At 41.9% G+C, this 16221-nt stretch overlaps 4 non-coding genes across 4 annotated transcripts; 3 read left to right on the plus strand and 1 right to left on the minus strand.

The window, feature by feature from the left end:
- Positions 1–78: 78 nt before the first annotated feature.
- Positions 79–150, minus strand: trnae-cuc (transfer RNA glutamic acid (anticodon CUC)). Its single transcript has one exon. It is a non-coding gene; the product is annotated as a tRNA-Glu (tRNA).
- A 297-nt stretch (positions 151–447) lies between these two features.
- trnar-acg (transfer RNA arginine (anticodon ACG)) lies at positions 448–520 on the plus strand. Its single transcript has one exon. It is a non-coding gene; the product is annotated as a tRNA-Arg (tRNA).
- Positions 521–1783: 1263 nt separating this feature from the next.
- On the plus strand, positions 1784–1855 carry trnae-uuc (transfer RNA glutamic acid (anticodon UUC)). The gene has a single exon. It is a non-coding gene; the product is annotated as a tRNA-Glu (tRNA).
- A 373-nt stretch (positions 1856–2228) lies between these two features.
- Positions 2229–2301, plus strand: trnar-acg (transfer RNA arginine (anticodon ACG)). Its single transcript has one exon. It is a non-coding gene; the product is annotated as a tRNA-Arg (tRNA).
- The last annotated feature ends 13920 nt before the right edge of the window (positions 2302–16221 follow it).

Here is a 16221-nt window from a genome sequence, read left to right on the forward strand (position 1 = left end):
TGCGCTCAGAGCCGCTTTCTTGCCTTCGCCAAGTGAGTTCACCACTGCTCAAAGTTCAGCATGGAGGTGAAAAGGAAGTTCCCTGACCGGGAATCGAACCAGGGCCGCGGCGGTGAGAGCGCCGAATCCTAACCACTAGACCACCAGGGAAGGTCTGGCTGAAAGTTGCCGTCAAGTCTAGCTGTGGGCCTCCACCCAGGTGTGCTGCAGCTGCTCTGACAAAAATAACTCTAACGTTTGCAACCTCCTCCTGGGGAAGAGAAAGTCTCAGAGCCTGGATCACAGTTCTTCTTGGGAGGGACTGTCACATGCTCGGTGTAAGAGCATCCTATCGACACCACAACTTGCCATGACAACAAAGCACAGCATGCGTTGAAGGAACTCCATGTTCACCGAGCCGTGTCCTCTTTCCAATCAGCATGCTACTGAGCACTGCTGATGCGGACTGGGCCAGTGGCGCAATGGATAACGTGTCTGACTACGGATCAGAAGATTCTAGGTTTGACTCCTGGCTGGCTCGTTCAAGATTTTTTTGCATTGCTCTCAGTGCAGTGCGGTCGCGGTTTGCCCCTGCCGGAGTTGTTCGGTTCTACTCTGGAGTGAATCGAGTTTCTGGGGCCGCCAGCACAGAGCCTGTGGGGTGCTCTCCTGGGATCAAAGGATGCCCCAACTGCTCTCATGTCTTGGTCCCGTACATCTCTCAGGACTTCCAGAAGAAACCAGTACAGCCACTCTCCTGGGAAGACGGCAGTGACAGCTTGTAGACCAAAATGTTTGCTGTGAGGCTAAGGCGTTCTACTGCAGCACTGATACGCATTCGAAAAGCAGACAAAATTCAAAAACAAAGTGCCAGCCTAAAACAAGATTGCAGTCAAAATGACCATCTCAGACAAGTGTGAGCAATGTTTCAGTCTCTGTTATATGTCGGCAAATATGCCACACAGTGCAGACGCTCATACTACTGAAAAGGAAGTTACCTGACTGAGAAAGGTATAAATAGAAATCGGAGCCTGCTCCAAATGGCCTGGTCAGCTCCAAGCGGGTGAGACTTGAGCTCGTACATGGCACAGAATACAACCTATCGCAGTTTATTAAAATCACACCTACCCCAGCCCTAGGCCCAACCTCACGGTAACCTGCTGTGTTTTATTCAATTTTACTCCTACCCCAACCCTAAACACAACCTCAGAGTAAGCAGTTTATATATATTTTTTTATTTTTATGAATGTCTACTACAACTACATCAATCGCAAACCCAGCCTACGTGCGGCATAAGTGCCTACCACTTAGAGGTCATCCAGGCAACTTGCAGTGTAATCTCCTCCACTTGTAGGTCTCTGAGCTGCAGCAACACATACGCGCTCTGACACACAGACACAAAAGAAACCATTGCTTTTAACCTCCTCTTGGAGAGGAGAGAGTCTCCGACCCTGGATCTCAGGTCTTCTATGGAGGGACTGTCAGGAATCCAGTAAGAGCATCCCATCCACACAACCTCTTGCCATAAAAACAAAGCAGAATGTGTGGTGAAGGAACTCCGGGTTGACAGAGCCTTGTCCTTGCTCCAAGCAATGTGCTAACAAGGAGCTGAACAGAGTGACGGTGGCACAAAGGTTAGCGCTTATGACTACGGATCAGAAGGTTCTCGGTTACGGAAACCAAGAAACTGTGTATGATAGAGTGCGTAAGTGTATGAGTGGCACTTGTGCAAGCGGAGCAGGGACGTGCCAGCGATCAGAATGAACTGGAGTTTGTGCCAAGACTGGCTTTCCAAAGTGGCAGTTCCCTTATGGTCTAGCGGTTAGGATTCCTGGTTTTCACCCAGGCGGCCCGGGTTCGACTCCCGGTATGAGAAGGCTTGAGCGCTTTTGCTTCTGTCCTTTTTGGCCAGCGGTGAGAGCGCCGAATCCTAACCACTAAACCACCAGGGAAGGTCTGGCTGAAGGTTGCCCTCAAGTCTAGCTGTGGGCCTCCACCCAGGTGTGCTGCAGCTGCTCTGACAAAAATAACTCTAACCTTTGCAACCTCCTCCTGGGGAAGAAAAAGTCTCAGAGCCTGGATCACAGTTCTTCTTGGGAGGGACTGTCACATGCTCGGTGTAAGAGCATCCTATCGACACCACAACTTGCCATGACAACAAAGCACAGCATGCGTTGAAGGAACTCCATGTTCACCGAGCCGTGTCCTCTTTCCAATCAGCATGCTACTGAGCACTGCTGATGCGGACTGGGCCAGTGGCGCAATGGATAACGCGTCTGACTACGGATCAGAAGATTCTAGGTTCGACTCCTGGCTGGCTCGTTCAGGTTTTTTTTGCGTTGCTCTCAGTGCAGTGTGATCGCGGTTTGCCCCTGCCGGAGTTGTTCGGTTCTACTCTGGAGTGAATCGAGTTTCTGGGGCCGCCAGCACAGAGCCTGTGGGGTGCTCTCCTGGGTTCAAAGGCTGCCCCAACTGCTCTCATGTCTTGGTCCCATACTTCCCTCAGGACTTCCAGAAGAAACCAGTACAGCCACATTCCTGGGAAGACGGCAGTGACAGCTTGTAGACCAAAATGTTTGCAGTGAGGCTAAGGCGTTCTACTGCAGCACAGATACGCATTTGAAAAGCAGACAATATTCAAAAACAAAGTGCCAACCTAAAACAAGATTGCAGTCAAAATGACCACCTCAGACAAGTGTGAGCAATGTTTCAGTCTCTGTTATATGTCGGCAAATATGCCACACAGTGCAGACTGGGCCAGTGGCGCATACTGGCACCTGTAAGTCGTGGTTATTCTTGGCTACACCGGCCAATCACGTTCCGAGTTGGAACCAAGATTTTTTTAAATTCATGGTTACGCTGGCCAATCACGTCCTGAGCTGGAACCAAGATTCACCCTATTCTTGGTTACGGCAGCCAATCATGTTCCGAGTTACAATGAACGCTATGGCCAATCAGAGCCCTTATACCATTCAAGATTTGTACTGTAATAACAGATTTTGTTGCAGATTAATTCGGACAACAATTGCAAACTAAGTATTTTTATAACAAGTTGGTTTAAATGAATAACCATTACAGTAACATTAATTACTACAACACGATTATTATATGATTGTTATAGATGTTGTATAACGTTATTTGGTAAGATTAACTTAGCCGACCAAGCACTCTTTAAAGTTTTACTACAAACATTTTAATGCAGTTATTATACATTACAACACTTTATATTATTATTTACTACCATAGTTACAATAATGCCCGTGCATTATTCTAACACATCAATGAATCACTCACTTATAATAAATATAAGGCTCATTTCATCAGTCACTGATTATAAACAAATATTATAATAACGCTCACATATGACTACATCACTAATCATAAACTAATCTAATAAATCCATCACAAAACAAAAAAACAATATGGATCACGCATGAATGCATCACTAATAATAAACCAATAATAGAATAATGCTCACACATTAATTCATCACTAATAATAAAGCGATAATATAAGGGTCACACATTAATGCATCTTCAATAATAAACAAATAATATAATAATGCACACGCATTAATTCATCCCTTATTATAATCCAGTAACAAAGTTAACATTAATAATCTTCTTTAATTTTCTATTTCACAGACATAGATTAAATTTAGTAACAGACTAAAATATAAGTAACTTCAATTTAAAGAAATAGTTTGATATATTGAATATGTATGAAGACAGTTGTGCCTTGTCTACTAAAGAAAGAAAATTGATTGATTTATGTTTAATACAAGCAAGGCGTTGTATTGCTTTATGCTGTTAAAATGTTAATCGCCCCTCTATTGGATTTTGGTTGAGAAACCTTATAACATGCTTGGCTCTTGAAAAGCTCACATATATAATAAGGATAAAATCCTCTGAATTTTGTGACATCTGGGAGGTGTTTTTGTACTTTGTAAAAAACGGAGATATTGAAGAAGCTTCAGAAGTCTGAATTTGTGGGATGTTTATTGGTGCTTGATTTTATTTTTATTTATTTATTTATTATATTTTTTATGTATATGTGTAATTTATTATTTTATTTATTTATTTGCATTTTTTTATTATTATTTTTTTCCCTAAGCCTGTCTAGGGTAAGTTTTGGGTTCAATACTCAATAAAGACATGTTATACAAAAGTAATAGTTTGAATGCACTGCTTTTACATGTAATAAAACAGTAGTTTTCAAAATGTAGACAATATTTTCTTTTTGGAAATGAAAATGTTGTCTTCAAAAACAATTACGTTACATGTACATTATTACATTACAAAAGAGATAAAATAAAATTTAACTTATTCACTCTCAACTGGGACAAACATTGTTATTAATGATGTAATTATTTTATTGATGGCAGCCTGAATCTGACAGATAGAGGCAACAAAAGTAAAGGAAGCTAACAAAGGAAAGTCATACAGAAAACTGTCCCCAGAGGCAGTACTGGACAAGACCAAAGAAACTTAAATGAGCACCATGGAGATGTGATTAACAGAAAACATCTGCTGGGTTTCTTTGAAATCCAGTTTGGTGAATTTTGTGGCCAAACATTCAGGTGGGTGGCTGAAAATGCGAGCTGGAACCGAGGAATCATCAGGGTGAAAAGAGAGGTATAGCTGGGTATCATCAGCATAGCAGTGGTAGGAAAATCCATGTTTCTGGATGACTGGTCCTAAAGATGTTGTGTAGATGGAGAAGAGAAGTGGCCCAAGAACAGAGCCTTGAGATACCCCACTGTTTAGATGCTGTAGGTTGGACACCTCTCCCCTCCAAGACACCCTGAATGACCTGTCAGTGAGGTAAGATCTGAACCATTGTATAACAGTGCCCGCAACGCCCAGTGACTCGAGCGTAGATAGCAGGATCTGGTGGTTGACAGTGTCAAAAGCAGCTGACAAATCCAGCAAGATGAGGACTGATGATTTAGAGTCTGCTTTAGCCAGTCTGAGATCCTCCACGACCGAGAGCAGGGCAGTCTCAGTTGAATGGCCTTTCTTAAAGCCAGATTGCCAGCTTAACTAGACTAAAAGCTTACCTCTTGAAAATGTAGCAAGCTAAGCTAAAAACTCCTTGGCAAAAGTAGTGTAGCTACATCCAAGTTATTTTTACAATATTCATATTTAAATCGAAGCAACTTAAATCCAAGTCAATCATATCTTAGTGATCAATAAAACTGTCAATGAAAAATGATTCAGTTCAGTTATTTACTGTAAATATTATGTTGTACCAAACAGAAACAAATTATGTTATATAACAGCAAAAACTAAAATCCAATAAAACCAGGTTACACAAATAAAATACTATAGTTATTTATAGTAAAGGGAAATACTCTGCAATAAGCATTATATTGTATATATTTTTACAACTTTTCATTAATGAATTACACCCTAATCTAATCTCTCTGTCATCTTTTAATCAAGCAAGTTTCTCGTGTCAGCCCAATGATTGTTTGGCTACATCTCCAACCAGAGCAAGAGGTGGCAGTAACGCATCAAAAACTTTGTTATCGACCACCGTAAAACAGGAAGAAGAAGAAAATGTCATTCTTCTAATGTAGAAACTTCTTTGTTATTGATCGGTAAAGCTGTTTCAGTAACCGAAGAGGCCTCCGGTGCACAGAACTGCACAATAGGTGGTTGGCGCTGACAAGCAGTAATACACACGGTGTGTTTGGCAACCCCCCATATGGGAGTCCAGGGCCGTAACATCCACTATCTCTAACGTTAGCTTAAAAGATTTCCGGCATCAAAAGCAGTAGGCGTTGCGGTCATTTCCTGGCACAGGCTTAACCCAAACTCAATTCGGATTCCTTGGCCACAGCGACACTTTCCCATTTTAGCCGACAAACCGGGCTAGTGACTATCTTGTTCTGTACCTCACCTCAAGTAACCATATGACGGGTGCGCACACTTTCGCGATTTCTGCTATAACGTGGAGGTAGAGGTGCACTCAACGTTACGCTGCATTAATTTTAAAATAGCCTACATTAGTAACAGTTCATTTTGTTACGGTATAAACTTAATCCTAGGAAAGGCAAAAAAATGCATAAAATTAAGACCTTTGTAACAAAATTCAAGACGTTGTATACCAAATTCAAGGCTTTAAGGCCTTAAATTGAGATTATCAAATTTAAGACTTTTTCAATGCTTTTAAGACCCCACGGGTACTCTGGACATGGACCTTCAGCATGCAGTGGGACAGTTTGCTGCTGAGTGTGATATGGCAGAGAAAGAAACAGCACCTCGAAGTCAGAAACCATAATGCTTGAATGGAAAACAGTGGCCACCTCCAGTTTGGCAGAGAGTCCTTACCCCAAATAGAGTGTCTGATTTTTTTTTGCCATGAGGAATGTAATATGAGATTAAAAGATGGATCAGTGCAGCGGCAGCAGTAATAATAATAATAATTCCTTACATTTATATAGCGCTTTTCTGGGCACTCAAAGCGCTTTACACAATGGGGGGGTTCTCCTCCACCACTTCACCAGTGTGTAGCATCCACCTGGATGACACGACGGCAGCCATTTTGCGCCAGCCCACACATGATGAAGCCAATTGAATATGGCCATGATGGACAGAGACCCCTACTCTTTTTTTTTACATTTTTAACAACCACACGTTAAACATCTTAAGACGGTGCTCACTGAGCAGTATAGCATCCCCGTCACTCAAACACACAGACCAAAGGTTGGGCGCCCCCTGCTGGCCTCACTAACACTACTTCCGGCAGCAACCTAGCTTTCCCATGTGGTCTCCCATTTAGGTACTGACCGGGCACAGCCCTGTTTAGCTTCAGTGGGCGGCCATGTGAGAGTTGCAGAGAGCTAGCTGCCAGCTGGTAATGGAGTTAATGTGATTGTCTGTTGTGGTGAAGGAGCTGAGACGAAAGGTAATCTAAGTACCTACTGTCACCCATGGTCATGACTGAAAGGACAAGATCTCGGATACAACCGGACACATTTTACAAAGTGTTTTGACCCGCTTGTTTGAGTTGCAGCACAAAAGAGAGATGAGCCAACAAAATAACCTGAATGCAAATTATTTATTATAAAATGCAACTCATAGAACAATCAATCAATGCAACCAACAAATGTTTAGGGATACTAATGAAGATAAAGAACTTAGGATATAATCACAACAACACTTTAACTACATGATATAAGTAATGCAAAACAAAACCATAAGGTTAAAGAGCATATTGTAGGTTAAAAAACTGTTTTAAAAAAAAGTAGAATCGTTTGTGAAAATACTCTATAATACCATAAAATACCATATTAAAATGTTTTACGAAGTGCAAGGGCACAAATTTGAAAGAAAATGTGTCTGTTTTCCCACTTCCGCTTTTTTTTCTAACCACCCCGGTGACGTCAGTGCAGGGACTTATCTGACAGACGCGCACTGTTTACAGTGGGGCAGAGGAGCTAATAGCAGAACTGGTTGTTAGTTTTGGCGTAATTTATCATCATCGTGGTATATTATTGCGTTTATGGAAACTGTACAAACTCCAGCCTGTCAACAGATCAAGTCCACAAGTTTCCTCTTGCTATTTTGGTTCGTGAAATGGGATGAATCCGATAAGAGTGATAGCTGGCGCGAACGGCGAGAAACACTCCTGGATCAGTCGGAGATGCAGCTCGGTGAGCTGTACACGGTAAGACAACTCGTTTTTCGTTTATGTTTTTCAACTTTCAAGTCTGTACGCATTATTATTTGAGTAATTTGAAGCAACGTGATGTGTTTACTTTGGAGTAGCCGATAGCACGGCTGCTAGCTTGTGTAAGATTAAAAATATGTTCAGATAGATGGCAGTTAAAGTGTGGAATCTGCGTTACTGTTCGAAATGTTAGATTTACTTGGATCTTCATCTTTGTACATTCTGATTGGCTGAATGCCAGGTTGGTTGTTACATTTGTAAGCGCTGACTGGTGAAAAAGAAGTAAAGACAGGTCACGTTTCACAAGCCGTCTCCGGTGATTTATTTTATTTACTTTGAGAGTGAGTCACGCAAAATACTCGAACCCTATATTACATTTGGTGGCAGCTGGGTTATTTTTGCATTTTTGGCGCTTTTCGCGGAGTTTTATTAGCGTGACTGCCGCGAAATTGGCACCATTTGGACTTTGCTCTCCGATTGTGTCACCGGATTTATGAAGTGATAATTGTGTAAATATTCGGAAGAACAACCACACGACTTGCCACACAAGGGTGAGATACAAACAAATGAACAGAAAGTATGTCTGAGACTGAGTCTGCTGCTGCTGCTGCTGCCAGCTCTTCTGCCAATTCATCCTCTAGTTCATCCAGTGCTAGTGGCAGCGTAAACCAGCAGCCACTGGCACCTTTTGTGGCAGGCAATTTACACATTGAACTTCCAGCTGCATTTAAAGGGGATGGCACTGAATCATTTTCTAGTTGGGCTCGTCGTTTTGAAGTGGCTGTTAGAGCAATGACACCACAAGGAACAGATTTGATGAACATGTTATCATCCGTGTTGCCAACACGGCTATCTGATGCTGCCTTTTTGTATTGGGACAGCCTTCCAACTCCTGTAAAGACTAACTACAACACAGTGACAGAGAGACTAAAGCATGTTTTTGGGCTTCAACAGTCATTGCCATTTTTCCAAACTCATGTGAATGCTCGCCCTCGGAAAATTGGTGAAAGTTTAGAAGTATTCAGCGCTGATATTACTCGTCTTGTCCTAGAGGCTTTTCCTGACTATGATATTATTGCCCAGGAAGGTGAAAAGTTTAGACGTTTTGTGGCTGGATTGGACCCAGCTTTACAAGCAAAAATTCATGAACAAGGTGCAACAGATATGGATCAAGCCCTTATAGTTGCATGTCGCTGTGAACGGGCCCGTGCAGCTATGCAACTTCATGCAGGGTCAATTCAGTCTACACAAAATCAAAATCAAGTGGCCGCTGTGCAGTCTCATCATACTGAGGGAAAGTTACTTCATGCTGTGGAGCAATTAACAATAACTGTGAATGAACTGAAAAATGATGTACGCCAGCTACAAGAGAAAAATGCTCATCTCACACACTGTTTGGAGTTCTGGGAGAGAAACAAAATTCCTTCAGTAAAGCAACAGCCTAGAGTGACACGTAGCCCTTCACCAACATATCATAATCCACAACATCAGTCTGATAATGCTCAGTCATCTAAGAGCTGGCGAAAGGATGCTGCAGTGTCAACTGATTGGCGTCGCACGATGACAGGGGACAGTGACAACTCATGGGGAGGTGACAAAGTTAGACCTTATTACTCATCAGAAAGGGCTTCAAACTTTTCAGACCGCAGGTATCGTAATGACGAATATAGACGGGCTCGCAGCCCTAGCCCAGTTCGTCGGTGGAGTAGAGATGAGAGCCCCCAGAGCCGACGCGTTGTACGCTTTCAGTCCCCTGACAGCCAACACCCATACAAACAACAGGGAAACTTCCACTAGCTGATGTTGAGGGGCAAACATCAGCTTCAACCTCCCTGCCTCACACCGATTTTACAGTTAGTAAAAACTATGAGCACATACAAAGTCCCAACAAAGTGTCAGCAAATATTTTGGCAATTGTGGAAGGAGTTGAGGTCTCTGCTCTTGTGGACACTGGCTCTACTATTTCTATTGTTGGGGAAGACTTTCGAAATTCTCATCCCATGTTGAGAAAACGCCCCATAAAAACTTCCATGGTGCTTGCACGCTCTGTCACTGGACAATGTCTGGACACTTTAGGAGTTTTAGTTTTGGGCCTGAGACTTGGCACAGAGTTACTGCAGCATGATTTCCAGGTTGTTAGGGGTGCACACCATCCTATTATTTTGGGCTGGGACTTCTTACAAAAGCATCATGCTCTGATTGATGTGACAAATGAGAAAATGTCCTTATGGAATTTTGAGCTTCCCTTGCTCTCTACAGGTCATGAAGCTGCAGCCTGTTGCAATGTTTCTGTGCTTGCATCTACCAAACTACCGCCATGGAGTGAAACGGTTATCACAGCATGTGTTGCGGGAGCAACAGCTGTTTCTCCTGTGCCAACAGCCTACACAGGTGTCCTGGAACCCAACACGGCTAGTAATGTGGCTGTTGCACACACCCTCAGCGAGGTTCGGAATGGTCTGACTACAGTGCGGGTTTTGAATACCACAGAGGAAGACATCGAAATCCATGCAGGCCAGCACCTGGGTGAGTTTCAATTTCTTTCTGCTCTTGACTCAACAGTTTTGGAGGGAGAATGTTGTAATATTCTATCTGATCCTTCGGCCGCTACCCCCTCTGTATCCATTGATAATTCAGATCTGTCGGCATCCCAAGTTGAATCCCTAACAGCGCTGTTGACTAAGTACTGTGATATTTTTAGTAAGGATTCTGATGACAGAGGGAGAACAGGCATGATTAAACATCGAATTCGGACGGGGGAAGCCCTGCCAATCAAACAAAGGCCTTACCGTGTTACCCCTGAACAAAGACAAGAAATACAGCAACAGGTGACAAAACTTTTAAAAGCAGATGTCATTGAAGAAAGCTATAGCCCATGGGCAGCGCCTGTAGTGTTGGTGCGTAAAAGGGATGGAACATGGCGATTTTGCTTAGATTACAGGAAGTTAAATTCAGTAACCGTGAAAGACTCTCATCCTCTACCTAGAGTTGATGATGCTTTGGATGCTTTGTCAGGATCTGCTTGGTTCTCCACAATAGACCTTCAGCATGGTTATTGGCAAGTGGAACTGGCAAAAGAAGATCGTGAAAAAACCGCATTCACCACAGGTGATGGGCTGTACCATTTTAAAGTTATGCCGATGGGTTTGACAAATGCTCCAGCAACCTTTCAAAGGTTGATGGAAATGGTGCTTCGTGGTCTGCCATGGAAAACATGTTTGGTGTATTTGGACGATGTCCTTATTTTCAGTAAGACATTTAATGATCACCTCCAGCAATTGGAGGAAGTGTTCACCAGATTCAAGTCCTGTGGGTTAAAACTCAATCCCTCCAAATGCTCTCTTGCCAAAAGGGAGGTTCAGTTCTTGGGCCACATTGTATCTAAAGACGGGATAAAACCTGATCCAAGGAATGTTCAAAGTGTCCAAGATTGGCCTGTACCACGCTCACCTACTGAAGTGAGGTCATTTTTGGGATTATGCTCTTACTATAGGAAATTTATAAAAGATTTTGCTCAGCATGCAGTCCCTCTCCATAAATTGACAGAAAAAAATGCTAGATTCAGTTGGACAGTTGAATGTAATGAGGCATTTACCTATTTGAAACATGCCCTATCTCACCCACCTATCGTTTCTTTCCCAGATTTTCATCAACCGTTTCTTCTGTACACAGATGCCTCTGCATCTGCTATTGGAGCTGTTTTAGCCCAGGAAAAGGGGACTCAAGAAACAGTGATCGCATATGCCAGTCATGTCCTCACAAAAGCTGAAAGGAAGTGGTCCACGTATGATAGGGAACTCTGGGCCATTGTGTGGGCTGTGAGACATTTCCGCCACTATCTGTATAAGCAGCATTTCTTCATCATTACGGACCACAAACCTCTCATGGGGTTAAGGAAAATACCAATTGACAGCGATCGCACTGGGAGAAGAGCCCGCTGGGCCCTTGAATTGGATCCATTTGAATGGACGGTCATACACCGAAAAGGACTAAAACATGCAAATGCTGACGCCCTATCACGTCGTCAAGCATCGGATTCAGCTATGGAAATCCCAGCCTCGTCTTCAGGTGAGGCTAATGTTGGCTCTCCAGTATCTAAATCTGACAGTGGTTACTTATCTGCTGCACAGGGATCCAAAGTCTTGGGTCCATCAGTCAGTATAACCCATGTTTCACCAACCTTATCTGCCTGTGTGAATCAAGAGATGGAGAGAACTCCATCTCTTATGCTACAAATGGCTACTTCTGAATCAAGTTTTATAGAGCACCAAAAACAGGATCCAGTTTTAAAGGAAGTAATAAGTTGGAAACTAAAGGGGTTAAGGCCACCATACAGAAAGATAAGCAAACGGTCACAGGAGGAGAGGATTTTCTGGAAAGAATTCACAAGGCTCACGCTACATAATGGTCTTCTCTGTCGAGAAATCGTCAATTCAAGTACGAAGTCTGTGACTTGTCAGGTCATTGTACCTCAAACTTTAAGGAAACAAGTCCTTCAATCTCTCCACGGCAATCCCATTGCTGGACATCTGTCAGCAGAAAAAGTTGTGAAACAGGCACAACAGCTCTGCTTCTGGCCTTTCATGTCCCGGGACATATATGAGTGGTGTAAGAAATGCGTTCCTTGTGATGCCCGACGCACCCCAATTCCTCGTCAAAAAGCACCTATGAAAACAATAACAGCAACTGCACCTTTTCAGAAAGTGGCTGCGGACATTCTTGAACTTCCTGTTACAAGTCGCGGAAATCGATATGTTCTTGTTGTGCAAGACTATTTTTCGAAATATGTTAATCTTTATGCTATTTCTGACCAGAGGGCTACCACAGTGGCAAAGTGTCTGTTTGAAAATTTTGTCTGTGAACATGGAATTCCAGAGGTCTTACACACAGATCAAGGGCGACAATTTGAATCTGAGCTAATTCAAAATCTCTGTCAACTGGTGGGCATTCAGAAGACCAGGACTAGCCCCTACCATCCACAATGTGATGGTATGGTTGAGCGTTTCAATAGAACTCTTATTGACCAGTTGACGAAGATTTTGCAGCAACAGCAAGGAGAATGGGATGATTATCTCAGACAGGTAGCTTTAGCATATAATACCAGTCCCCATTCATCGACCGGCTTTACTCCCTTTTTCCTGACACATGGTCGGGAAGCCAGATTGCCAGCTAATTTACTGTTGCCAAAGAGTTCACCGCAATCTCCAACCAAGTCAGTCCCTGAGTATGCTGTAGATATGATCAGTAAACTTGAAGATGTATTTACAGCTGTTGCCCAAAACAGTGAACATGCCTATCATCAACAGAAGCGACATTATGATAGGAATCTGAATTTTACCCCATATCAAGAGGGAGATCTTGTTTGGCTGCATGACCCAACCACAGTAAGACAGAAACTTACACCTCACTGGAAAGGACCCTTTGAAATTGTGGAATGTTTGGAGTCAGAGAGGGATGTGGGTGTCACATACAAAATCCACTATCTTCTGGATGATCCAGAAAAATGTCAAATTGTTCATTACAACCGACTGAGACCATATTGTGCACCAGTTCCTCAAAAACCGCAGCAAACTACCCTCTCTGCTTCGTATCCTTCCCCATCCTTGACCGCTCTATCAGGTGCGTTACCTTTCAAACCACCACAATTTGCACGGTGCACACCTAACTTAACATCAGAAGACCAAATCCTCCCACAGGCACCCCTTCCTCTTCAAGTGCCTTCTTCCTCAGTGGACCCAGCCAGTGTTACGTCCACACCTAATCAGAGTTCAAGTTCAGCTCCAATGACATGTCTAGGCCGGCGTCCAGTTAAACTACCTGGATATTTAAGAGATTATCTTTTGACATAAGGGACTCTAAAAAGCTACTTTAACAGGTAGTTTCTTTCTTTTTTCTTTTCTTCTGTTTTTCTTTAATTTTGTAACTCTAAAGAAACGAGGACGTTTCTTAAGTGGGTGGAAAAAGAAATGTAAGATTAAAAATATGTTCAGATAGATGGCAGTTAAAGTGTGGAATCTGCGTTACTGTTCGAAATGTTAGATTTACTTGGATCTTCATCTTTGTACATTCTGATTATGCCAGGTTGGTTGTTACATTTGTAAGCGCTGACTGGTGAAAAAGAAGTAAAGACAGGTCACGTTTCACAAGCCGTCTCCGGTGATTTATTTTATTTACTTTGAGAGTGAGTCACGCAAAATACTCGAACCCTATATTACACTTGTATTGTTAAGCATATTAAATATACTTTTTTAAAACGTGTAAAAATGTACACATATGATAAGACGGCTAGTAGCATCAGTTTGCTAATATAATAAATGTCTTGTATAGTTACAGCGTTGTGACTTTGTTTGCTTTGGGGTGTGTTTATTAGACTTTGGGAGACAGATTATGACCCGGAGCTGAAGGCTTTCTCTCCACTGGCCTCTCGGTCAACTTCACTTTGGCTCACAGAGTAACCTCAACTAAGGTAAAGTGGATTTTATATTCGCACATTCGATTAGTGACAGCTTGTGTGACACACTCTCAGTATTGTTTACCATAGTACTTTTATTATAATGACTGAAATCACACGTAAATATGACTTAAAAACCACATTAGCACTATTAAACTGACAGTGAACAATGTTGTACTTTGATAGTCATTGGCTGCTAACATGATATTAGGGATTAGCAAATAATACTCTTCTAAAATTATATTATTAGGGAGAAAGTCAGAATGTGTGAATATAAAACCAATTTTACCTCAGACATTCACCTCGTTCATCGGGTAAAATATTATGACCCCTATCGTGAATTATTTGTGCATGGTATTATTTGATAACAAAAACTAGAAGGGCAAAGAATTACTACAATATTTCTATATAATGCAGGCAGGTAAACTCACACTATCTTTGATTTCCTTTTTTTTTTTTTAAATATTGAAAACGTGTAACTATTGACTTCCATATCTGTTTTTCCCACTATAGAAGTCAATGGTTACAGATTTTTAGCTTTCTTCAAAATATCTTGGTTTGTGATCAACAGAAGAAAGTCAATAAGGTTTGAAACCACTTGAAGGAAAAAAAATAAAATTCTGTACTGTCAATGAGGAAAAGCACTTTTTTATTTACATATGAGGAATATTCATCTTGTAGAAGAAAAACAAATAACATTCAAAAAATTGAAGTTTGTTCTTACATGCTCAACTTATAATGGGTACAGTCTACTGTATATGTGAGATGGTTTGCAGTTCACTATCCAGGGGTCTGCAAATGTGGTTGGGTTTTCTGTATTGTGTTATATTAAAAATCATATGGTGAATTTTAAAATATACATTATTAATAAACATGATTTAAACTTTTGCATTATTTCCCCAGAATATATGCATCAGCCCTCACTGCGTGTCTGACGGTGGACTACTGGAGTTCATCACAGGCTCGACGAGAATGCAAAAATGGCCACTACATTTGCTCTCCTTTCTAGATCCTTCCAGCGGGTTTACAAGGATGAGGCTGTCGGCATCTTTTTACAAAGCATTCAGAATTTAACACATATTAAAGACATGATGGTGTGGTACCCACATAAACGTTGGCCAACTTACTGAAAAATTATTTTAGGTTTACTTTTCAATGGGTCAGATGGTATATTTTCTTTTCAGTATACACACACACAGATACTTTTACATATATAAAGAGTACAAATGCTGGGTAGTAACACTGCTTATGATTTTGTGCTATATAAATAAAACTTGAACTTGAGTTGCATTTAGAATTTGAGCTTGAATTAGGGTTGAAGTTTATTTAATCATAAATGCAGATCAGATCTGTTGATCAAATCTTTGTAAATATTTTATACTGTAACAACTGTACTTGTCTTTTTATGGATGTAGCCTAAATGGGATCTGATACAGATAATCTTATACCCAATGAAAAAATGACAAAAAGACATATTTAAAAACGTTCGAGGTTACTAAAGTAACCCTTCGTTCCCCGAGGAGGGGAACGGAAGCACTATAAGTGGATGCTCTAAATCCACGTATGGGAGGTTCGGTTCAGAAGCTACTCGTCTGAAAGAGTATTGAACGGGCCAATTAAGAATGAATTGGCAGCGCAAGCCTGCGCAGGTGAGCGGCATATGCAATCAACTGAGTATATAAGCACGCCTGGCGCCAGCAGACGCTATCCTTTTTAAGCTGTAGAGACTTTTAACAGCTAAGGGACAGTCATTATGGCGATGGAGTATAGTGCTTCCGTTCCCCTCCTGGGAACGAAGAGTTACTTTAGTAACCTCGAACGTTCCCCTTCGGGGGAAACTCCAGCACTATAAGTGGATTTGATGTTCTAAATCCACGTATGGGAGCCCATTGAAAGCGCCATAATGACTGCACCTTACCAACACCCACCATGAGAGAGCGGTCAGGCAAGCGTGACCGCCTAGATCATGAGAGGCATGGTCCTCCAACGTGCCCTTGGCCCTAACTTATCCCACTTCAAAAGAAGTTTTACAGAATAGGTATCTTTTTTGGGAGTCGCTAGCATCTAGATAATTCTAGGAATAAACGACAGTACGTTGGGAAGCGTGCCATCCC

The sequence above is a fragment of the Danio rerio genome, chromosome 4, assembly GCF_049306965.1.
Source record: "Danio rerio strain Tuebingen ecotype United States chromosome 4, GRCz12tu, whole genome shotgun sequence".
NCBI lineage: Eukaryota > Metazoa > Chordata > Actinopteri > Cypriniformes > Danionidae > Danio > Danio rerio.